At 38.1% G+C, this 15,589-nt stretch overlaps 1 protein-coding gene across 4 annotated transcripts in view; it reads right to left on the bottom strand.

Annotated features, from left to right (window-relative positions):
• The window catches only part of CCBE1 (collagen and calcium binding EGF domains 1), a 200,355-nt gene that overhangs the window by 93,779 nt on the left and 90,987 nt on the right, over positions 1-15,589 (bottom strand). The window lies entirely within an intron of this gene.

The raw sequence follows: 15,589 nt of genomic DNA, 5'->3' as shown, positions 1-15,589 counted from the left end.
GCAACAGCCACCAGCCACCTTTGATTGGATGCCTGTGATCCTACTTTGTAAAAGGTATTTTACAAAGTAAAGTAGAGTAGAGTGGAATTGAATAGAATAACTTTATTGTCACTTGTACACTAATCGGCATACATTAAAATGAAATTTGTTGCATATAGCTCTCAAAGGGTCACCACCTCCAATATACACTACATAACCATGATAGAATGAATATTATGTGTATACCCACATATATTATATGACAAAGAGAAACAATACAGTCTAGTTCAGATGTATACATGTACATGGGAAGTAAAATGAATCTTGAAAGTTTACCAGAGGGATGGCATAGGGAACAAAGCTGTTACAGAATCTGGTAGTCCTGCTAGAAATACTTTGAAACCTCCTCCCAGAGGGGAACAACAGAAACAGACCATAAAGTGAGTGTGTGGGGTCTCTAACAATGCTTCGAGCTCTAAGCACATAGTGCTTATAAGGAGTATCCTGAATAATGGGAAGCAAGCTTCCTATAATCTTCTCGACTGTCCTCACCACTCTCTGTATGGACTTTCTATCTGAGGCACTGCTACCACCAAACCAAACAGTGATGCAGTTTGTTAAAATGCTCTCAATCGGGCCTCTGTAAAAAGTGGCCAGGACAGAAGGAGAAAGATGTGCCCTCTGCATCTGATGCACTGGTTTGCATACTTCATTAAGGATGACGTGTGGAGAGACCAATTCGAATTGTTCTTTATCTGCACCCCCAGATACTTAATATTGTTGAGTATCTGGGGATGCAGATAACTAACAAGTACCTATGATGCTCCCGTCTTCTGCAACAGAGACAAACGAGTCAACAACTGAGGGGAAAAAAGAAGAGCTATATGTGTGGCAAGACACAGCTGCAATGTGTCTTGTTCAATGATAAAATAGGAGCTGTGTTTTCATACCAGAGTTTGGAAATACCTCATATCAGCAAGGACAAAAGAGCACAAATGGCAAGTATGAAATTCCTCACTCCTCCCCTGCATTCCTCGGAAATGCTGATAATGACATTTGCAGTCCAATTTGTCTTTTCTACACTACAAGGGTAATTTATGTGCCCTTCATGCAGAACTGTCTTAAAGACCAACCTTCAGAATACCTGAACTGCAAAAATACACGGCATGCATCAGTTTTTAAAGCATTAAATGCCTTGTTGGAGGCAAAGGAATAAGATCCATGACAGGGCACTGGAGCTTTCTCCCCAGCAGGTCATAGTCCTGACAAAAACCAACATTTCCCTGAGGTTGTTTTTGTCGTCATTGATCCTTTCAGCTATTAAAAAAGTATTCCCCCTTAAAGCTAACCTTACCTTCTGCAATCTCAGTACAGGTAGTCCTCAACTTAGGACAACTGAGCCCACAATTTATGTGGCTAAGTGAGAAATTTGTTACGTGAGTTTTGCCCCATTTTACAACTTTTCTTGCCACATTTGTTAGGTGAATCACCGCAGTTGTTAAATTAGTAACATGGTCGTTAAATGAATCTGGCTTTTCCATTGACTTTGCTTGTCAGAAGGTTGCAAAAAGCGATCACATGACCCTGGGACACTGCAACCGTCATAAATGTGAGTCAGTTGTCAAGCATCCAAATGTAAATCACATGACTATGGGAATGCTGCAGTGGTCATAAGTGAGAAAAATGGTCATAAGTCACTTTTTTAATGCCCTTGTAACTTTAAACGGTCACCAAATGACCGTTGTACGTTGAGGACTACCTGCACTACACATAGGTTCATAAGGTATAGTTATGTTGAAAGCAGTCCCAAATATTACATAGCATCAAGGCTTAGCCTAATTATTAGGCATGAATGAGGATTCTCAAGTGTAGTTAAGGATACTCAAGGGGCAGATTTATTTGAGTGTCTTATACTCTACTAGGATATTTGTCTCACTAACAAACACATAGCATATCTTCCAAACTCTAGTCATGACACAGTTTCCATTGGAAATGCCATTTCCCCCCTCTCTGCTTTTATATGGGGGCTTTGGGTTGATTGAAAATTAAGTGCACTCACTGCCAAGTACAATCTATTGCAAAGATGTGGTGTGATAAGCATTACTTGTAGGAGTGTTGTGGAATGTAACTAGTAGAGGGGAGAAAGAAAGAAAGAAAGAAAGAAAGAAAGAAAGAAAGAAAGAAAGAAAGAAAGAAAGAAAGAAAGAAAGAAAGAAAGAAAGAAAGAAAGAAAGAAAGAAGGAAAGAAGGAAAGAAGGAAGGAAGGAAGGAAGGAAGGAAAGAAAGAAAGAAAGAAAGAAAGAAAGAAAGAAAGAAAGAAAGGAAAGAAAGAAAGAAAGAAAGAAAGAAAGAAAGAAAGAAAGAAAGAAAGAAAGAAAGAAAGAAAGAAAGAAAGAAAAGGAGTAGAAAAGGAAGGAATAGAAAAGAAAAAAGAAATCCCTTTGTTCAGAAGGCTTAGGACCAGCAAAAGTTAATTTTTAGAACAGGAGATAATGGAAGGTGTTTGGCTGTCATGGTTCTATGAAGAAATTCATTTAATCTTCCTTTTCATAGCATAACAAGAATTGCTGGATTTCAACTGTTGATGTTATTTATTTATTTATTTATTTACTTACTTATTTACTTATTTATTTATTTATTTATTTATTTTTATTTGTCAATTGCTTACAAGATAATAGGTATAAGTAAAAACATAGTTATGGATACATGGATACTAAAATAAAAATAAAAAATATATAAAAGAAACAATAGGACAGGGACAGTAGGCACGTTGGTGCGCTTATGCACGCCCCTTACAGACCTCTTAGGAAAGGGGTGAGGTCAATAGTAGACAGTCTAAGGTTAAAGTTTTTGGGGTTTGGGGAAAAAAACCATACAGTCAGGTAGAGTATTCCAGACATTGACCACTCTGTTGCTGAAGTCGTATTTCCTGCAATCAAGTTTGGTGCGATTAACTTTGAGTTTGTATCTATTGTTTGCTCTAGTGTTGTTATGGTTGAAGCTGAAGTATTCATTGACTGGTAGGACATTGCAATGTATGATTTTATATACTATACTTAGATCAGACCGAAGGCGGCGTAGTTCTAGGTTTTCTAGGTCTAGAATTTCAAGTCTGGTGGCATAAGGTATCCTGCAACGAGTGGAGGAGTGGAGAACTCTTCTTGTGAAATATTTCTGGACTTTCTCAACTGTGTTAATATCTCAACTGTGGGGGTAATATCAGATAAGTAATGTGGGTTCCAGACTGATGAGCTGTATTCGAGTATTGGTCTAGCAAATGTTTTGTATGCTCTAGTTAGTAGTGTGATATTACCAGAGAACAAGCTACGTAAGAGAAGGTTAACAACTCTTAACGCCTTTTTGGCTATGTTGTTACAGCGGGCTCTAGCACTTTTTCAACATTGTCTTCTATAAAATAGATATGTATTAGATCATTGTAGTTGTCTGTGGTTTGACTAGGAAATACTGGGCATGATCCATTGCTGTTTACAAATACTGAGCCATCAGTATGCAAGAAATCAATCTTACAGAAACCTTCTAATATTACTGAAGAACGTCAGTAATGTGATCCACATGTCCCTGTGAAATGTCACATTTGACAACAATTTTTCTTTGAGCGTTTCACCAATTGTCCTTAATGGGTTCATCAACATTTTTCACCTAAAGGTCATTGTTTGGCATCACAGATTGTGCATGTCCTCCTTGATCACGCAAATCATTCTTTCTGGTTTACAATTTTTGGCCCAGTGACACATAGTACTCATATCATCCCAATCATCAACTTAAACAATCTTCATTTAGTGCTGAATTTTAGCTGGAGAAACTTTCAGCAATTCAAGATTCAATCATTGTACATTGCTAAACGCACTCTGACAAATACTCAGTGCAAAGATGAGCCAGCAATGTATGGCAGCAGCCAAGAAAGCTAATGTAATCCTAGGTTGCATTAAGAGAGGAAGGGAATTATTAGTACAGCTTTATAAAGCCTTAGAAAGACCACACTTAGAATACTGCATTGAGTTTTGGTCACCATATTATAAAAAAGATGTAGAGACTCTGGAAAGAGTGCAGACAAGAGCAAGATGATTATGGCACTGGAGGCTAAAACATATAAAGAATGGTTGCAGGAATTGGGTATGTCTAGTCTAGTGAAAAGAAGGATTAGGGGTAACATGATAACAGTGATCCAATATCTAAGGGGCTATCACAAAAAAGAGGGGGTCAAACTATTCTCCAAAGCACTTGAAGGCAGGACAAGGAACAATGGATGGAAACTAATCAAGGTGAGAATTAACCTAAAACTAAGCAGACATTTCCTGACAGTTAGAACAATTAACCAGTGGGACAGCTTGCCTTCAGAAGTTGTGGGTGCTTCATCACTGGAGGCTTTTAAGAAAAGATCAGACAACTATTTGAGTGAAATAGTATAGTCTCCTGCTCAAGCAAGGGTTGGACTAGAACAGGGGTCCCCAACCACCGGTCCGTGGACCAACAACTCCTACCGGGCCGCTGGCTTGCTGGGCGCCGCCATCTTTTTTTCATGAAAAAGTGCTTCCGGTGAGGTCACCGGAAGCACTTTTTCATCAAAAAAAGATGGCAGTGCCCAGCTGATGCCGGTACCGGGCCGCGGCGTCAAAAAGGTTGGGGATCACTGGACTAGAAGACCTCCAAAGTCCCTTCCAACTCTGTTATTCTGTTAAATACTCAATGCAGGGCACCATTTCACAGACAGCAATACAATCTTTTTTCACACAACTTCCTGTGAACTGAAGGGAAAGAAAGATGCTGAAGAGCTTTTAGCATGTGTCTGCACTGCCACTTGTTGGCAATTTATTTCAGTGGAGGCAGTAGTTTTCACTCAATCCACAAAAAATGTACCAGAATTGGAAAATACTTTTCAAGGCTGCTGCCTGTTAGGATGCAGGTTTTTCAGATCAGTGGTGTGGCTCCAATTTAGATCTTTCTATAGCAGGGCTGTCAAACTCCCAGCCTGCGGGCTGGATGCCTCACTTGCTGGCCACGCCCACGCCCAATTTAGCAAAGGGGGAAAAAGTCCCAATATGTCATGTGACACCACTGTGACAACATGAATTTGACACCCCTGTTCTATAGGGACACAGTGTCATTTTTTTTCCAGCTTGTGTTTGGATGTTCATTATGCCAAAATTCTACAGAACTCTCTTATAAGTTGCACTGTTTGAAATAAATGATGGCACAATAGGACTTTTTTTTTAAAAAAAAGTATCATTGTATGTTATTTCCTTTACATGAATTTAATGAACTCATATTTACCCTGTGGCCTCTGTGTTTGGATGTGTGTGCATATTCATTCATTCATTTTCCCCAGAGGATTAAACTAAATGGATTAGCCTTGCAATTGTCTCTGTTTCTACCAAAAAACAAAAGAGAAGAGCAAATGAAACGTTCTCCATATCAGTCTATGTAGATTTTTCAGGAACAAGTCAATCTTGACCTTTCATCCCTCTTAGAAAAACTTTTTCAAACTTTCGTCCAAGAGGTAGGCACGGGCATCTACATAGCCAGCAAAAATATTGTTTTGTTGTTTTATATGATAACACATCCTCTTATTTCTCCTTTCTGGCTTGAGAACTAATGTGTTCATTCTAATTTTATATGGACCACTGAGGTTAATAACTACCCACTGGGAGCAAAACACTTTTAATTTGTCATGAAGATGTATATCAGGGTTACTTGCACACATGTTAGTGATTAGTGTGCATTAGTAGCAGAACTTTGCTACAAGAATTTACTGAATACAGGCAAATGAATTACTACTTCATTGGAGAATTCATACAAATAGATTGTTGACTCTCGTTCTTCCAATAGCAAAAAACTACTGTTTTAGATCAATGAAGTGATTTTTTGGAAGTTCATCTTTTCCATGGGCTAATATAAGTAGTCCTTGACTTACAACAATTTGTTTAATGACAGTTCGAAGTTACAATGGCACTGAAAAAAGTGAGTTACGGCTGTTTTTTGTACTTACGACTATGCATGACCATATGACCATGCTTACGACATGACCCTGCAGTCATGTGATCAAAGTTCAGACACTTGCAACTGGTTCATATTTATGATGGTTGCAATGTCCTGGGGTCACGTGATCCCCTTTTGCGACTTTCTCACAAGCAAAGTCAATGAGGAAGCCAGATTCACTTAACAACTATGGAACTAGCTTAACTACAGTGATTCATGTAACTGTGGCAAGAATGGACATAAAATGGGGCACAATTCACTTAACAACTGTCTTGCTTAGCAGCACAAATGTTGGGCTTAATTGTGATCGTAAATTGAGGACCACCTGTAGACGGGATTTCACTTAAGACATCAAATATTACTTGTATGGCATTTTTCTCTCTGAAGCCATAGGGATTTGTGTACATATATTAGAAATTCCACCAGTATAAGAAACTACAAAATTAAGAGTGAAGTTTTGAACACTTTTGTTTTCAGGTGTTCACAAAACAGAAAACATTCAGTGTAAATAGTAGTCATACACAGTTTAGTCTACAATCTAAAGTAGCGGTAGCAAATACCACAGCTGTAAAAACAACATTGTAACTAGTCCACGACAATTCTTTATACAAAGTTCACTGGTTTGGTTTGTCCTTTAACAAAGAACAGAATAAATCAAAATCATGTTACTTTGGTTTACAATACATACTTTTACAATGCTGCATGAATTTGCAAAGTTTATTTTCTCTAAATATAAATCTGTGCACACTTTAAATATTTATAATTAGAAAAATACAATGGGAAAAATTATTGTGTTTATTTGAGAAAACTATGTGGAACATTTTAATGTATATCTTTCCTACTTCTGAAGAATTCCAAATACTTATGTAGGCCTCTTCCTTTTAAGTTAATTTTCAGCTCACATCCAACCTGCCAATTTCAATAAAAGGAGTAATTTTTTTAATATCCAGAAAAGTTTACTAAATTGCAAGGCAGATGTTCATCAGTACACCTAAGTCTGGGTCACCAGGGAATGGATATTGAAAAAGATATATTATTCTTGTTGCTCATTGCATATAAATGTCTTGTCTATTAAAATACTAAACTACGGAAGTTTTGATTGAACATTTGCAAATAAAAAACAAGATTGGAGAAGACATTTTAACACTTTTTGCAATAAAATTATTCCTATTACATGTGCTTGGGCAGTTTATGGGATACTGCATAGGAAAGCCAAATGGTTTATATCAGTTCTGGAAGTCACATCCATTAAGAAGGGAAAACTGTTAGATACCCTTGTGTTTCTGTAATTTGTGTGTGTATGCATACATACTCACAAGCAAACAAAACGGAGCAGGAGATTACAACTTTCCATTTCCAAAAAAGCCTAAATTCTCTCTGAAGAATCTCAGCAAGAACAGCTAAGTGTTATTCAGTGACTAGGATGGTAAATTCTAAAGTATCCCCTTTTTTAATTTTGTATTTTTATTAAACATTATCAAAAAATTATACACAAATATAAAAAGAAAAGAACACAGAATAACGAGTAAAATACAAATGACTAAATCAACAATTTAGAAATGTAAACATGTTTGAAATAAACACAAGTCTATCATCTGACAACTATTAAAATAATAATAAAATAAATAAAATTTAATAATTAAAACAAGGAAGGAAAGGAAAGGAAATGACATGGAATGGGTGGGAAGGGAAAGGAAGGGAAGGGAAAGGAAGGGAAGGGAGAAGAAAGGAAAGGAAAGGAAAAGAGAGGAGAGGAGAGGAGAGGAGAGGAAAGGAAAGGAAAGGAAAGGAAAGGAAGAAAGGAAAAAAAATATCAAAAGGCAGATTCAAAGGACCATTGGGTCTTTTTCTGCCACACATTTTTGGTGTTTCGATGATGTTAGAATGAATATCAAAATTTATGGTCAGAATAAATCACTGAGTAAAATTATAGGCTATAATAAATTCAACCTATATTAGTAAAAATCTCTTTTTATATCCTGTGAAATTAAAATATAAACGCTATGCATAGAAAAACCAAAATTCATGAAGGAAACTGTGGCCTATGAATTCTGTGTCATGTTAACAAATGGAGTTATTCTATACATCAAAGCATAACCCCAAACTTAGTTAGCCATTTTTATTGAGAGATTCAAAAACCTCAATCTTTCCAGCAATAAAGCATTTAATATTTTTGCAACAATATCATCAGCATAATCAAAACAAATTCTGTACTCTTTGAAGGGATATGTAATTTAAAACATTTTATTAAGAATATTGCAGGTTGAAATGGGAATTCAACTTTCATGATTTGATTCACTTGCAGCACTATCATTTTCTAAACTATTGAGTTTTATAACACTGCCACCAGATATGAAAAAGATCCTTGTTTATTTTTAGCATTTTTAGAAAACGAATTGTCCACTTTAGCAAACAGAACTAGGGTAATATACCAAAGACAAAGCATACAATTTTTTACAAGTGTAATAGTTAAAGTAAATGTAATGCTCTTTCATTGAAATTACACTTGTTGCAAAATGAAATCAGCACCAAAAGAAGATACAACTAATTTTATTAATATTGGTTATAATAACAGAACCTTGCCAATATGGCTTTGCTTTATTTATACTCATGTGAATTAGGGAAGTACCTGCCTGAGTTACTTGAATGTAGCTTCTTACATCCCAGACATAAACTGTTTCAACTCCTTCCCTCAAAACGACGCCATAGAGCACTGCACACCAGAACAACTAGACACAAGAACAGTTTTTTTCTGAACGCCATCACTCTGCTAAACAAATAATTCCCTCAACACTGTCCAACTATTTACAAAGTCTGCACTACTATTACTACTGATCTTATCATCACTCCTTATCACCCATCCCCTCCCACTTGTGACTGTATGACTGTAACTTTGTTGCTTGTATCCTTACAATTTATATTGACTGTTTCCTAATATGATTTGATTGCTTATTGTACCCTATGTCTATTATTAAGTGTTGTACCTTGTGATCCTTGACTCTTGACAAATGTGTCTTTTCTTTTATGTACACCGACAGCATTTGCACCAAGACAAATTCCTTGTGTGTCCAATCACACTTGACCAATAAAGAATTTTAATTCTAATTCTAATTATTTCTACATTTATTTTAATAAAATACTACCTATTTGAACAGGGTGAAGCCAATCACCTAGATTGGATCACAGTGAAGTATGAGTCTCAAAATATTTTATCTTCATCTTAAACCTTGCAAGCTAAATTAATTCTAAGTGATTTGTTAGGATTTTAACTCCCAAAATTCCTACCCCAATACAGCTGGAATTGGGTGCTGCAGAGTGGGAGAGTTTATTGAATAAAATGAACCCTACATTCGTTGTCTGCTTAAACAGGGTATTTTAGAGTAGAATTCAGCAAGTCAGATAAATTGTAATATCATAATAAACAAATGTTCAAAATAGAGTTATTCTCTATCTTCAAAATAGAGTTATTCCTGAGTTTTTCTGACAATAATAGCATAAGAACAGCCCCACGGATTCATTTTCTGTTTCTGGTTTCCCCTTTTGGAAACTTTTGAGTTTCCAAAAACTTCTAATAATGTCTGATTAAAGATTTTGTGAAATAGGATTAAGCTGTGTTTTGCAATGCTAGTTGTAGCCCGGGATTTCATGTTCAGAGATAACAGAAAAACATAGTTTAAAAACATTCTATGAATACTGAAATGGACAAGCACGTAAGTTGTTTTGATTCTAATTAATTATTACATTAGACCAGAGATGGTATTCAGCAGGTTCTGACCAGTTCTGGAGAACCGGTCATGGAAAGTTTGTGTAGTTTGGAGAACTGTCAAATACCACCTCTGACTGGAGATTTCACCGTATTCTTCCCCTGCCATGCCCACTAAGCCACACCCACAGAACCGGTAGTAAAAAAAAATTGAATCCCACCACTGCGTTAGACTAAATTCAACAAGAACTGCGTTAGAATCTTTGTATGAAGTTGTAGGTTAGATTATGAAGTCCAAAAACATCCCAGAAAAAGGGGCTGGTAAAACTGCATAGTTACACAATAAGCAACTCCTCCAATATCAGGTTTAGTGGAAGATTTGTTAAATTTGGTGTTTGGGGATAAAGATGTAAAGCTCCTTTCTTTTTTTGACTTTTCATATCCCTGAGCTAAAGGAATTAATAATTCTCCAGGCTTTCACTGGCAATATAATAAAATGAAGGTAGTCCAAAAATTCCAAAATTTCCATTGCTCAGCAAGACAGTTAAGTGAGTTTTGCTCTTTTACAACCTTTCTTGCCACAGTTGTTATGTGAATCACTACCGTCGTTAAATTAGTAATACGATTGTTAAGTGAATCTGGCTTCCCCTTGACTTTGTCTGTCAAAAGTTCACAAAAGCTGATCACATGACCCAGGGACATACAGACCAGTGGCCAAGTGTCCAAATTTTGATCATGTGACCATGGGAATACTGCAACTGTTGTTTTTCAGTGCCACTGTGACTTCGAACAGTCACTAAACCAATGGTTATAAGTCAAGGACTACCTATATTAGTTGTTTACCCACAAAGTGAATTGAATGGAATTGGCATCCTTCAGTCTCAATAGACTATGGCATTGTGCTATGAAAAGAGGTCCTAAAACAGCATCTAGTGTGGCTAAAAAGGCCAATTCGAGAGTGGCAATCCCTTCCACGCTGAGGACAGATATAGTCTGTCTCATGGGTGGGATTCAATTTTTTTAAAAACCAGTTCTGTGGGCGTGGCTGAGTTGGGGGGCGTGGCTTGGTGGTCATGTTATTGGCTGGGTGTGGCCAACTCAATATCACTCACATCGAGGCACGCATCTCCTCGCCTGGCCTCTCATGACTGTGGGGATGCTGCAACAGTCGTAAGTGTGAAAAATGGTCATAAGTCACTTTTTTCAGTGCCATTGTAACTTTGAATGGTCACTCCACACAAGCAAAGTACCAGCAAAGTACCAGCAAAGGAGGGGGAAAAAACTCCAGAGACGTTCCTGAGATGGGAAGTCTAGTCCTGCCAAGAATGTAATAAGGGTTAACGGATAGGCAGTTTCTGTAAGCAACACCAGAATGTTTCCTTCCTGCCTTCCTGACAGGATTAGGCCAGTAATTTCTTCTAACAACCGGTTCTCTGAACTGCTTAGAATGTTAACAACCGGTTCTAGTGAAAAGGTGAGAACTGGTAGAATCCCACCCCTGGTCTGTCTCCTATCCAGCCCCCAGATTTCGCTGGATCCGGGACTGCTTCTTTGCCTCAGCCTGTGGGTAATACAAAAACCTTTGTATTACCCACAAAGTAGTAATATTTTAGTAACTAAACCAGAGACATATTCCAGTACAGTCCATCAAGAGAAACATTATATGCTATAAAATTAGTTTTTAGGAAATTGGAATTAGTATTTGTTAATTGCAATAAAAGGAACAATCTGAATATAAATGGAACATAATTTCTTGTTATTGGCCCATTCCATGTTGGTTTCAGGATCGCCCCGTTTTCTTGCAATTAATCACCTGTGAATGGCACATTCCTTCCAGTCCACACAATGTTTTTGTTGAAGGTTATTTGGACAATAGTTTCAAATATGCTATTTCTCAGAAGGACAATTAATATAAACAGGCACTATTCCCCAGGACACGTGCTTGCAGCGATATCATATCACACCAATTTGCTTTCGTCCAAATGTTATTTGAGACATGTCAAAATATGTAACTGAGTTATATCTTGCTCTACTTCATCTGGTTAAAGACAAATTTATTGCTGATAAGTGCATTCTGTGAAAAATGACTCAATTAATAACCAAAGTCCTAAGAAAGTTCTGCTGTGCTAAAAAAAAAAATGAAATGGAAAAAGCAAGGCAGATTTATAAAAAAATGATTACAAAATGCATTACAAAGGAACTTGAATTTCACTGCATTGTATAAAAGAGTAATTTAAATAGGTAGATGCCTTTGGAAGTTGTGGGAGTGCCATCACTTGAGACTTTCGAGAAGAGATTGTACTCCCATCTGTCAGAAATGGTGTAGGGTCTCCTGTTTGGGTGGCGGGTTGGACTAGATAACCTACAAGGTCCCTTCCAACTCAGTTAATCTAATCTAATCTAATTTCTGTTGCTAAGTGAGACAATTGTTAAGTGAATTTGTCCCATTTATGACATTTCTTGCCATGGTTGTTAAGTGAATCATTGCAGTTGTAAAGTTAGTAACACAGTTGTTAAGTGAATCTGGCTTCCCCATTGACTTTGCTTGTCAGAAAGTCGCAAAACGGGATCATGCAGAGGTAGGATTCAGTTTTTTTAACAACCGGTTCTGTGGGCGTGGCTTAGTTGGTGGGTGTGACTTCGTGGTCATGTGACTGGGTGGGCGTGGCCAACTCAACATCACTCATGTCAAGGGGCACTTCTCCTTGCCTGGCCTTGCATGACAGTGGGGATGGCTGCCACGGTCATAACATGTGACCCCAGGACTCTGCAACTCTCATAAATACGAGTCAGTTGCAAGCGTTTGAATTTTGATCACATGATTCATGGGGATGCTGTAAAAGTTGTAAGTGAAAAACAGTCATAAGTCACTTTTTTAGTGCCCTTGTAACTTTGAACGGTCACTAAACGAACTGTTGTATGTTGAGGACCATCTGTATTGCCTTTATTCCAAAGTTTCGTAGGACCACAATTTATTCCATTGAAAAAATATTCTCAAAGCAGAAAACAAACTGATTTTCTGGTTTTAGTTGCACATATTCTTTTCATTCCCTAGTTCACACTGGTGACTGTGATGACCCAGGGTGGGATACAAAACAAACACAGTCACAGAAAACAGGTGAAGCCCCTTTTATTCCTTCACTTTGCTTCGGAGCTCTGAATATCTTTGACAGAAGACCAAAAAAAAAACTCCCACACAAACAGTTACATGAAGAAGGAAAAAAGCAACACAAACCAGGTAAGAAGGGCTGGAGGATGTTCACAGATAACACACACTGGGAAGGACGCCAAACTCATAGAGGAACTATAATCTAGAGATATTTACACACTTTGTTTCCAGCGTTCGCCAGTACGCAGGTCCAAACTCTTATTCAGTTGTCACACCTGCAGCCCATGAAGAGGATCAAGGCCCTTTCCTCCCGAGTAGACCACGTCTCTCCCTTATCCTCTCCTCCCTGCGTGCCCTAGGAGGGATAGGGGATGGGCCTGGGTCCTCCTCTGACTGCTCAGCCGGCCTCTGCCCTTCCCCAGCCTCCTCCACCACTTCCGGAGCCACACTTCCACTCCCTGTTGGCTGTTCCTCCTCTCCCTCAGAGTCAGACTCCACCAGGGGCGTGACAGGTGACCATACAAAGTAGGAATAGTCTCCAGAGAACACTCTGAATATTTGAACCTGAAGGTTTCTTTAGTCTTTAGAGAAAGTGACTCAACGGAAAGAAAAGGACAGGAAGTTTCACATATCAGGAACAGATGAAAGCTTTCAGGAACAGAATACGGAAGTAAGATGTAGAAAGAATTGTGGTCAAAAGCAACAAGCGTTCTACAATGTTGAGGTCTGTCTCCAGATATGTAGTTGCATGCTTACTTCTTGTACATACTCAACTTGTGAATAGTAAATTAGCCAACATTCTTTCATCATTATTTCAAAAGCACCTCTTTCCATCTGTCTCTTTGATTCATGCTGTTTCTTGGCATTTTATTCTGATTAGACAAACAGGGAGAGTACATGTGAATACAAATGTCCTTTATTACATCTGACCTTCCTAAAAACTAGCATGAGCTTAAGGGCAATTATAGCTTTTCCAGAACTAATGACAAGTAGTCCTCGATTTACGACCACAATTGGGACTGAAAGTTCTGTTGCTAGGCGATGCACTTTTAGGCGAGTTCTTGCCTTATTTTATGAATTTTTAATTGCGGTCATTAATTGAATCACTATAGTTGTTGAATAGAACTTGGAAAAAATATTTTAAAAAAACCAACAACTCGTATTTAATATGCTTGCTTGAACCCTTATAGGATGGAAAATCAGTATTAAAACTCTTTGAAATGTCAATCTTCTTCTTATTTTCTGTTTCATTTGTTCATTCATTCCCTTCTTTCCATTTCAATGAATGTTTTCGGTTACACACCTACCTGGCTGTTATGCAGCCGTTCCAAACTATTAACACAGCCGTTATATATTAGGAAAAGGCTCAGAAATAAGACTGTGGCAAGCTAAATATTTTTACAGAAAAGCGTAACTTCCAGGCCAAAAATAGTAACAGAAGACATATAAATCTTCCTTGGGAAGAAGGCAACTGAGAGCTTTTACCACCTGGAGCATAAGTGTTTTCAGTTTCTGAATACATCCATCCTCTTCTGATGGAAACCATCCTCACAGAATGAAGGTGTCAACATCAACCACAGCTGCTGATCTCATTGCGAGAGGAAGGGAATTCTGCTTACTCCCCACGGCCTCTTTACGAATCATATCAGGAAACAAAGGCCCAGGGATTCCATTTCCCCTCCTTCTGTCATCTGCCACTTGTAATTCAAGTTTCTTTGATGGGACAGTCATGAGATTGCATCCCAGTTAGGTACATTTGCCAGGACAAGTTTTCTTTACTTTTATCTCTTCAATTTGTGCAAATACAAACACAGTGCACTGTGGAATAAAACATGGTTAACCACAGAAGGCAGCCTTGCATTTTAGCTGAGCAATATACAGCCAATAAGCTACAAGCACCTGCAGACTCAGTGCTCGCAGCAAAAGACATGCTTTTTGGAGGTACCATTTCCAGATCTTCAATTTCCAAAAATAACGTTAGGAACTTGGTGCATTAAGTCTCTGTAAAGTAGTTAGCAATAGCACTTATATACTGCGTCACAGTGCTTTACAGCCTTCTCTAAGTGGTTTAACATAGTCAGCCTATTGCTCCCAACAATTTGCATCCTCCTTTTACCCACCTTGGAAGGATGGAAGGCTGAGTCAACCTTGAGCCTGGTGAGGATCAAACTGCCAACTGTAGGCAGTCGGCAGTCAGCAAAAGTAACCCGCAATACTGCATTCTAACCACTGCGCCATCATGGCTCTATCTACCAACCTTGCAACGATGGAAGGCTGAGTCAACCTTTAGCCTGGTGAGATTCGATCTGCCAAATTGCAGTCAGCCGAAGTGTCCTTCTGAGTAAAAGGCATCATTTCCATCCTAATACCTGACACGCATGCATACCTAAGCCACAACGTCACCACACCACTTTATACACTCTCCATTCAAATATATTTTTAAAGTGACCAAGTAGGCTAATGAACTGCAATGGAGCATTTTATCTTTCCTCTGCACTCAGCATTCAGATCAAACAGGCCATCTTTGTTTGGGAACCTCTTAGCAGCGACAGGAGAAATAAATACTTTCATCTAGTAAAGTCAATAGACATACAGCATCTACATATTGTGCAAAAGAGGCAAAAGAGGCAATCAACAAGCCAAAAAGGGGAGGGGGACACCAAAACACCTCCCCACCAGCAATCAATGTTCAGATAAGCATAGATTAACACCAAGATTAACATCAAACAACAACTGAAAAGTAAACAAAACTCCAATCGAGGAACTGCCAAACAATCTAACAGCCCACCCAAAGAACCTCC

This window comes from Notechis scutatus, chromosome 2 (genome assembly GCF_049901735.1).
Source record: "Notechis scutatus isolate UNSWTSFEM ecotype Mainland chromosome 2, rNotScu1.2, whole genome shotgun sequence".
Taxonomy (NCBI): Eukaryota; Metazoa; Chordata; class Lepidosauria; order Squamata; family Elapidae; genus Notechis; species Notechis scutatus.
The sequence above is the reverse complement of the archived record's forward strand: the minus strand, read 5'-3'. Positions and strand labels throughout refer to the sequence as shown.